Below are 9,822 nucleotides of genomic sequence, written 5' to 3'. Positions count from 1 at the left end.
GCCGGGGGCTCCGGTGGTTTCCGCCGCTCGCCCTCCCCCCAGTCGCGTGTGCGGGGAGTTTGGGGTGCTCCCGTATGGAATACGGTGGAGAATCTGGCCGGAGGCTGCAGCCGGGGGGGCGGAAAAGCAGTTCTCCCAGTGATGTGTCGGGTCAGCCAGCCCTCGAGTGCACTTTCTTGGTGGACGTGCTGTGGCCGATGTGCAGGGGAAGCACCTGGATGCTTCGTGCGGCAGACGAGAGATCTGCCTGTTCAGATACCTGCATAGGTATTTCCATGAACTTCCTTCCCACTCTTAAAAGTGCAGGACGCCAGCCTCTTTCTCGGTGGAAGTGACGGCTGTGAGTGTTAGGCCTCATGTATGCTGGTGTTTCTCTTAAATTTCCCACGGTCTCGTTGCCAGCCGCTCTTTTAGGAGCGAGCCCACGGTGGTGAAACACCGGTGCCCACTGCCAGTTGGTTTTTATAATCGCTGCGTTGTTTAGATGTGCATCAATCAGTCAGATGTCGGCGGCTGAAATGCAGCCAGTCGCGCTAAAATAAGGGTAGATGCACCATTTGAAATCATAGCAACCGCTTGAACCAGAGCGTAGATGAGAAAATGCCGCTGGCCAGATCATCGCAGACAGAGAGGTCTCTGACTGCCCGTGGAGAGAGGCTGTAATTATATCGCAGAACTGGTTGTAGCTTTGGCTTGGACATCTGAAAGGGAAACCCTTGTAGATAACTTAGTTGGACCACATCTGTTGGGTTTGCATCTTAATGCAGAGTAGAGCGTAAAAGGTGATGATAATAATAATAATGGCTAATCATATGGTCGGGTATGGTCTGTTCACAGAAACTGCCATTCCAGACCAAGGCCTGGGGAAGATGTATTTTGAAATTGGGGAGGAGGGTGAGTAGGGGAAAGGGGAGGGAGGAGGCAAAGCGCTGCTATTTTTAAAGGCTTGCAACTTTTTCATAGTGGGTGTTTCTTAATGTGTGTCCTGACTTTTTCAGTGGAGATTTCTAACAACCAATGTAATGGAGTTCTATTGAATTTATTATGAAAAATACATTTTCAGTATCCTTCAATCCTTATCATTCGCACATACCTTACAGAAGAACATTTTTCCTTTAAGTAGTTCAGGTAGACTTTATTCATTAATAAATGCTTTTGGTTTTCTTGTATTTAATCGCCACTATAAATTCATTTAGCTTCTGAATTTATATCCGAGGCTTTTGCAAGCTTGCTTTGTACCTTGCGCTGGAGCATCTGCATTCAGACCCCAGCTGACGAGCTGTAGATAGGTGAAGCAGAATAGAAAGCAACTTGTACTTCCATAGTTACATTGACTCAGCACTGCTGAGAGTGGGTCTAAATGCTGCTCTCGTTTTTCATCTGCCAGCTCTTTTCCTGCAAGACTTCAGCTTTAGGCTTTTGGTTAGATATTTTGTGAGACATGGGAGCAACATTGTAATCCTAAATTTCATTTATGCAAAGTAATCTAAATGCAGCTGAAATCCTGAAAATTTTAGCAAGCCCAGATAATTTTAATTGAGTTGTAGTTGAAGGGAATATGATGCATTAAAAGGATATAGCTTCAGCAAGGGTACCAGATTTTTACTTGTTAACTTGCCTGATTTACATTTGTGGGTTGTGGTGGGGGTGTTATGTTTTGGAACTTAGGTTCACAGGCAGTGTAAGACCTAATGTGCTGTAGTTTTAAGCTTGCATCTTACTTACCAGTTGAACCTGAAAAATGCATATTTACAGATACAATGCGTATCTGTACGAGGACTTCTCAGTTATAATTTATAGGTGGAGAAGGGCATTTAATCCATGTTGAGAAACAAATAATCGTGGTACTATTTTCTTGGGGGTTTTGAATGACAGCTATATGCTTATATTGATACAAAACCATGTTCTGAAAATCTCTGAACTTTAGTTGTACCTGAAAGCCAATTGGCCAAGTCTCTAACTTGGTAGGTATCTGCATTTTACATATTGCCCTTGCTCTTTTGTTTTCTTTTTGGATGAAAGAATCCTTGTGTTTTACCATAATTAGAGAGTAATTTTAATTACTCTCCCAAGAAGTAGAAAAGCCAGTTGAAATTCCCTCTTTGGGTGAAGAGATGCACACTTGAGTCTTCTGCTTCCCTGGTCTAACCACCACATACCAGACCAGCTCAGCTAAGCGAGTCCTTCGCACCACCCGATGAAGCTGTGTGACCTTAGAGGAGTGAATGACATGTTCATGAATGAAAGAGAGGAAACAAATGGACCTTCACTTAACTCTGAAGCTTAGTGGTTAGAAGAGATTGAGATCACTCTTGCCACTCTAGTTTCTGTTCTCTTTAAATGGCTATTTAATATTAGCACATAAATAGGCTTAGTCTGAAATCCAGCTCTGCCAGCTTGCAGAGAACTCCCCTAATGGCAAAACTATGAAGTTGAGCTTCCTTGTGTAGTGTGTGTAAGCCTTTCAGTCATGCTGCACAGCTCTATCAAAAGTGGAGGATGTCTCCATAGCTTTTAAACAGGTAATTAAAATTCTTTCCTGGGAAATGTTTCAAATGTAAACAGTATTCTTCTTTTCAAAGTAAAAAAAAAAATAGTTTTGTTTAGAACTTTCTTAGAGAGACCAGGTGCTTTACTTTCAGAAGGGAGCCCTGCCAGTTCTGAACGGAGAGGTGCACCCCCAGCAGCTCTGCCTAGACCAAGGATGAGGAAGAAGTTTCAGAAGTGCTTGCTGTACTCTGGGCCAGAGTTTCCTGCAGTGCAGAGTGCTGCCAGTGTTGGATGAAGGATCACGGTGGGACAAAATCACAGCTGCCATTCTTCCTCCTCCAGATGCTTCATCTGAAATGCCTTCATCCAGTCTCAGTTTGGGTACCTAATACTGGTTTCTGGACCCTGCTTGTTCCAAATAGGTCCATTAAACTCATTTCTTGATTCTTGTATATGCTGAAGGTTTGTACTTCTAGGAAGATGGAGTGTACATAAGGTAGTTTTGAAGACTACTTACTTTCTGTGTTCAAGAAAGATAAAGAGAATCAACTGCTGCTTTACTGCCTCCTGGTGAGGTAATACACAAATTACCTGTGCATTGGTAGGTGCTGCAGCTCTGGGGCCTTCTTCCTTAGATTTACAGGCTTGGCAGCAAAGAATTGACTTATTTATGCTGCTGACAGAACTCACCACAGTTTCAGAATGAGCCGTTTTCTGGAGAAACCTTCTATTTGTCAGAGCAGGGCTAAATTGGATGAGTGGGCCCATGCCAACAAAGGTCTGCAGTGAAGGAGGAAGAGAAGCTGTCAGAACAGAATGGAAGTGGTACACCCCAGTTAGATGTCAAGGTGTAGAAGTAATTAATGAGTACGAAGATTAGGTAGTGTAAGTTTTATTTTTGTGGAAAAAGGAGTTAGGTGTCTTCTAACACTTTTGTGTTTGTCTGTTTCTGTGAGTAGAAAACTATCTAAAGAGAATCTACTGGTATTTGCCAAATACTGAATTTTAATTTTTAATATGACTGTCAGTGTTTTTCTATTATGAAGATATGTTCAAAACTCACTGGATTTCAATTCTAGGTGCTTGCTTAGCCTTTAATAGTGTAATTTCTCAATCTATTCTACAGGCATTTTTATAGTATTTTTTTTAGTTGAACCCCATTAAATAGGAAAGTATTATTATTTCTATTCAAGCAGAAAACTAGAGACTAGAGATAAGTAAGAGCTCAAAGTTAATTCAGAGTTCTTCACTTGCAGTAATTTCTCTAGATGTCTCATCTGTGCTTTAATACAGGACTGTTGCGTTCATATTTTAGAGACTAACTGAGCCTACTTAAAGAATTTCTCAAAAGTGCTATTTTATTCCAAGTAGTGAAAAAACCTTCCTTTTCATTAATCTAATGCTGTTTTCTCTGGAAGAAAAAATACTAGAAAATTTATGTTATTTAGATTGGCTGAAGATGCAGACTAAATTATATAAGTATATTGCTATGAAATATCACAGAAATGTGTCTTTGAGTGGACAATGTTCTTTGTAGCTGTGGTTTATGATCAGGATGAAAATTTGCCTCCCAGTCTAGGGATTCTTTGTAGCAATTTAAAACATATGAGAGATGTAATTATTTAAATTTATTAATTGTGAAATCAGCATCTTCAGTCTATGATAATTGATGTATTTAGTGACTTAATGGTGTATAAAACTGTATATGAAATTACAACTTGCTCAAAAGTGTAGTTGAAAATACTGCTTTCCAAGTACTATGAGATCAAAGTACGTTTTTTATTCCAAGAACATAAGACCTCTTTAAACAAGGTTGAATTTTTCAGTTTTCTGAAATTCTATGTATGTTGCATCCTTATTTTCAGAATTTTTTTCCCTACTTTTGAGAAGTAATTAAAGAATTCTTCATAAGCACTTCAACATAAACAATTGTTCATAACACCTTCAACCACAAACATGGCTGCAGCCTTTCAGGAAGAAACACTGAAGTGTTTGGTAGAAGCAAAATATGGAAAATCCTGTTTCTTCTGAGGTGTACTGTATGCAAAGCTTGACAAATGTCTATAGGGATTTTCGTAGGTGATAGCTGTGTAGAGATGGCAGAAATAAGCACACAATGAAATCCTTAAATCTTTTTTAGCAAGAATTCTTTTTCTTGCAATAATCTTAATATAATGGATTGTTCTGAGTACTCATCTTTGGGTATAAAAAGGCAGCGTGGTTAAAAAGCATGGGCCCCATTCTCCCCTTGGTCAAGCTGCCAGCCACTCTTGAGCACCCATCAGGTGAAATTTAGGACTTCATTGGAAGAACAGATTAACAGATTCTAAATATCAGCGAGCATTTATATGTATTTAAGTACAATAGAACTCTACAGGCCCCCCTTTTCCCTTTTTTATTTTTTTTTCTTAGTTAAGGGACACCTATGGATAGCTGCTTCTCAAGAGCCTCATCGATTTGTAAGAACAAAATGTAAATACTTTAAGCATCTGTAGAGATAGAAAGGAGTGGTAGACAGAAGTAGTCAGTCACACCTAACTGACTCATTGTATATAGTATCAGAACCTTCAGCTGTCTGGCCATCTCCTGTGCTTCGTTGGGGAACTGATAGGTAGACTGTCCTCTAGGAAGTGTCTGTAATAGAAAGGGTACAATTCAGATTTGTGCTCCTGTGTTTTTAAAGTAACTTTAGAGACCAAAAGAAGCATCGTATAGAGTTTAGATTAATTTTGTGTCTGTGTGAATCTACCTTTGTTTTAATTTGAAATTAATGAACTAATTCTGTCAGGTAAAATTACAGGTTCCTACAAGTCATATACAGACAATCCTTTAAAAAATGTCTCTGGCAATGTGCAATTTTAAGCTATAGAAGATTATTTTAAAGTTGTTTGGCTTAGTCTTAAACTCAGATATTTCAAAGTCTTCGTGCATCTTCAGAACATATAACCTTTAACGTTTTCCTGCAGTAACTTTCGCATTTAATTACATATTTGCAGAGTTCTCTTGACTCTTCCCCCCTACACTCTCCCACTCTCACGTTCTTGACGGTCTGAAATATCCATATTACTTCGAATTTCTTTCAGTGGAAAATGTGAACATTGGAGACAATGCTTATAATCAGTGTTCTAATGTGTTGGGTTTTTTTTGGCTGTTTCCCTGTTCCCTACCACCTCCATGGCCTAGTCCAGATAAGTTTATAGGTATTCCTTCCCAAGTTTTACTTATCTTTCTCTGTAAGGTAAAGTGACATGATAGTTTTCATATACGAACACTGAATAAAAATATTTTTTATCCCCTCCTGCTTTTTAGGTGTTCTTTGGACTTATATTGAAAAAGCCAGGTAGGCAAGCTCCTTTTGTATGCGTGTTTAGTTTAGATTGTGCTAGTTTAGAGTATAAGTGCTTTTTTTTTTTTTTGCTTTTTTTTTTTTTCCCCTTAATGATGTCTATATTCCTTAGCATCATTTTCTGGGTTTGGGTCTTAATTCCTGCTGCAGCTTATGTTGTTGTAGAGATGTGTGGATAATTTTTGGGTAGCTACAATGATTGAATAGTAGAACAGTATGTGGCAAGACTTCTTAAATTTGTTTTTGGTTTTGCAGTATTGCTTGATTGTGTCTGTGTTGTAAAAATGCTATTTAATGTGTTAAAGACCAGATATAACCATGACTTTAATTGCTTTCATAACTTAGTTCAGTAATCTGGCATTAATGCTTGGGGTTGAATGTTCTCTATCTTGCTCTTCGTTAGGCTGTTTTGACACAGATTTTTGAGTATTTGGAAAAATTTATTTGAAAAAATCATTGCTCATTAGAATTTCTAGTTTTGCCTTTGAATTTCTGTTTTGCTGAGAGGACAGTAATTCTTTATATACTGTTTTTTATAGCCAACACAGTTGGCAGTAAGTTTAATATTTTCTTTCAAAATAATTCTTCAGTTGGATAGTGTGTGGATAGAAATATGTTTCATTCTTTGGTTGAACATGAAGCATTCTGGGTAACACTGTTCAGTTAAACCTCTTATGTTATCAGGCATACTTTTTAGAACAAAATTTCAAAAATAGACATTCTTTGGCTGTTGTAAGTTTTTAAATGAAAATGTGAAATATCTGAGTGGGTGGATCTCCCAAAAAAATTATCAAATCCTTCCATTAAATTTCTTTTCTAGTTTTCTTCTTAATAATTGAATGTGAGATTTTTATTTCTTATGCCTAAGAAAAAAATTGGGGCTACTGGTTATTTAATTTCTGGAACATTACAAGTATTGCTCAAATAATTTTTTTTCCTCCTTGTAAATTGTGTAGGTGGTATGTGATGATAACATTTTGAGAGAGAATAGGGAAGCAATTGGGACTGCAGTGCTGAATTATCCTGGCACGTAATGACTTGTATAAAGATTTTAAGGTAACAAGAACTGTAGCTATCTGCTTCTATGGGCTCTCTATTCATTAGCTTGCTTCTGCTCTTTTTTTTTTTTCTTTGGGGGGTGCGTGGGTTGGGTTTGTTTTGTTCTGTTCTGGGTTTGTTTTCCAGAAGTTTCCAGTACAGAACTAGTATTCAGTTTTTGCTGCACTAAGGCAAACACTGTAGTCTAGGTACAGTTTACAATGATGAGTGCAACTGGAACACTTTCTTTGTCAATGCATTGGATGCGTTTTGGCAGCTGTGTTGTCTTAAATCCTTAGTCTAGACAAGAGAATTAAAGGTGTGTTATGAGCACGTTATCCTTTCTCAACATTAATATCATGGGACTCACTCAATTAGTTGGATGCTATACTCTTCAAAAATGCAGTGGTAACAGTATTTTAATTCTTGTCTTGGTTAGCCCTAGACTGGGTGAAATATTAGGTGAAGGACAATTAAAAAGGAATGTTTTTAGAGTTGATTAGTTTGTTTTGAAATATCACTTGTGTCTTGTAGATAAAGCTTTAACAATTTTAAAAATATTATCTTCTGTAAAAGTCACGGTGATGAGGAAGACATTAAAGCATTTTTAAAATATTAGGATGTAGTAGTGTAGGGTAGTGGTCTCTAGTAAAATAAAATACAGTTCTTACTTTATAGAACGGTTTGGGGACTTCCATTATTGTTCTGGTTAACAGGTAGCCACCTTAACTAAAAGATTAATAGTGTTTGAGATTCCCATGTGGGTTTCAACTCAGTTACAATTTAATTTGAACTGGAAATGAATTGGATAAGGCACTGAACTTAAGTGCTCTGAGTGTTGTGAAGAAGAGCTTTGATCCTGGATTTCTGATTAATTGCAAGAAAGGATGCTTTCAAGAGGTAGCCAAATAGGTCACTGCTAGCCTATACGCATGTCTGCTGAATTATGAGCAAGTTTTCATAGGAGAATGTTTGAATTGTTAGCCCTCTTAGTCCTAATACAATTTACAGTAAAGACTATAAGCCAGGACTGATCAACCTACTTGATCTGATTAGATCTGGTTACAGTTTCCAGCATTGCTGTGACATCTTCTAAACTGCTGTACAAAATCTTACTTGAAACATTTTATAAAATAATTGGAAGGCTTCTGTCTTTTCAAAAATATGTGAATTTTATAAGATCAATATAGAAAGGCATAAATTCTCTCCTCAATAATTATTTTTCTTTTGAAATGTCCTTATTATGTTTTTAATCTCATTTATAAATTTTATAAACACCTTGATTTTGCTAGAACTAAGCAATGATGACAAAATATTTGGGGTTTATACCATTTTTCCCAGAATTTATAAATAAGTGGGGAAAAAAAATTTGTTGTTTTTTTTTTTTTCACCCACCTCTGTAATTAATGATGCAGTATGTTGAAGAAGTGTATTTTTTTGAACTGTGACATCAGTCCTAATTTGTATACTGCTACTTGTAAATACATGTTTTTAGGAAGGTATGTTTTTGGTCTGTGGATTACTTTCTACTGCCAAAAGAACTTGAGGTATTAATAGTTTTTTCTAGTAGTAGTCTCCAGGTTTAGAATTTGCCCCTCTTCTGCTGAGGACCTGTCACACAGTGGTGTTTTGTGGTTTAGTTGTGGGGTTTTTTAGCTTCAGGGATTCAGATTGGGTTTTTTTAATAATTTGGAGGGCAGAAGATGATCATGTTGAACTGTTTCTTCTGGAGAATTTTATCAGATGCCTTTCATACCCCTCTAACCTCACAAAGCAAAAAATCTAACTGGTCTGAGTGTTTTTCAGTCTCCACTTAAACCAGGCTCTCCATCTCAGTGCTTAAAGAAGGCATATGCTCTGTTAGTCTCAGATGCAGTTAAGACTCTTGGTAGCTGACATGCAGGTCACTCCCTACAATGCCTGGAAGAGAGAAGAATGAGTCACCTTCTGCTGGGCTACGGCTGCTGCAGTCCACTGTCAAAGTCCAAGTGATATGTGGAATGAATTCTCCAATTGCTTTCTTCCCTTTGGGTGTGGTGTTAGGTTTGGAGTGAGGGGCATGGGCGTTGTCAGTGTGGTACCACTTAAATCTTAACAGACAGCTCCTCAGGATGCATGGAGGCTTTGGAGGTAGGAGAAGATGGTTTTGTTATTGTACCAAATGTGCAGGATGCAAGCAGGCACTCCTGGCATCAATCTTCTGAACATGCAGTGCTCTGGAACAGATGCTTTTTTAAAATATATTTTTTCCCCAATGCTAACCTTCTCTTTTTATGCATTTCATTTAGAAATAAATGAGACCTGAGCCTTACAGGGGAAAAAAAAAACACTAAGTGATTTTGGGTCATTTTCTTAGGAATCTGCTTTGCTCTAAGGTGTATAATACTGTTGCAGAAAACCACTCAAACTACCAAGTCATATATGCAGGATCTTTTCTCTTGAGAAACAGGCTTGGCCACAGGTCAAAACACTTAAAAAGAATGGGAGATAAATGGAAGTCAGTATGTCATCATGAAGCAACAGCTGACCTTTCCTGAAATAATTATGGTCACCTGGACTAGAGGAGTCTTCTGGTGATCATTAAATACATGGGATATCAATTTTGCATTTTTGAAGTGACTTTCTAATCTAAAGAGAATAAGCAGCCCTGAGAAATCACTGGGTACCTTTCTTTATCTCATATATCCAATCTTCTTCTGTTGTTCCCTTGGAATTTGTGAATTTGCCTTCACGTGCTTGTACTTACCTTCATAGTGGTACATCTTCAACAAAAAATTGAAGAGTATTTTCTAAACCTCTCTTGTAGTTTAGTGGTTAGAACAATCTTCTGGGAAAAGATGTGACACTCCTGTGACTAAAGGAGGTGTGTGGTGCGGGTCTGTCACTTTATTGATCAGGGTTGTAATCACTGTGCTATGTTAAATGTGAGAAAGGGCATTGACACCACT

At 37.8% G+C, this 9,822-nt stretch overlaps 1 long non-coding RNA gene across 2 annotated transcripts in view; it reads left to right on the top strand.

Moving 5' to 3' along the window:
* Positions 1–23: 23 nt before the first annotated feature.
* LOC117244347 overlaps positions 24–9,822 on the top strand; it is a 30,313-nt gene continuing 20,514 nt past the window's right edge. Inside the window, exons 1-3 of one of the 2 annotated variants that reach the window (XR_004497258.1) lie at positions 24–894; positions 5,800–5,830; positions 6,793–6,892. This is a non-coding gene — a long non-coding RNA (uncharacterized LOC117244347). The other variant, XR_004497255.1, reaches the window with a different exon arrangement.

This window comes from Parus major, chromosome 1, assembly GCF_001522545.3.
Source record: "Parus major isolate Abel chromosome 1, Parus_major1.1, whole genome shotgun sequence".
Taxonomy (NCBI): domain Eukaryota; kingdom Metazoa; phylum Chordata; class Aves; order Passeriformes; family Paridae; genus Parus; species Parus major.
Note: the sequence above shows the minus strand (reverse complement) of the source record. Positions and strands in the feature narration are given on the sequence as shown.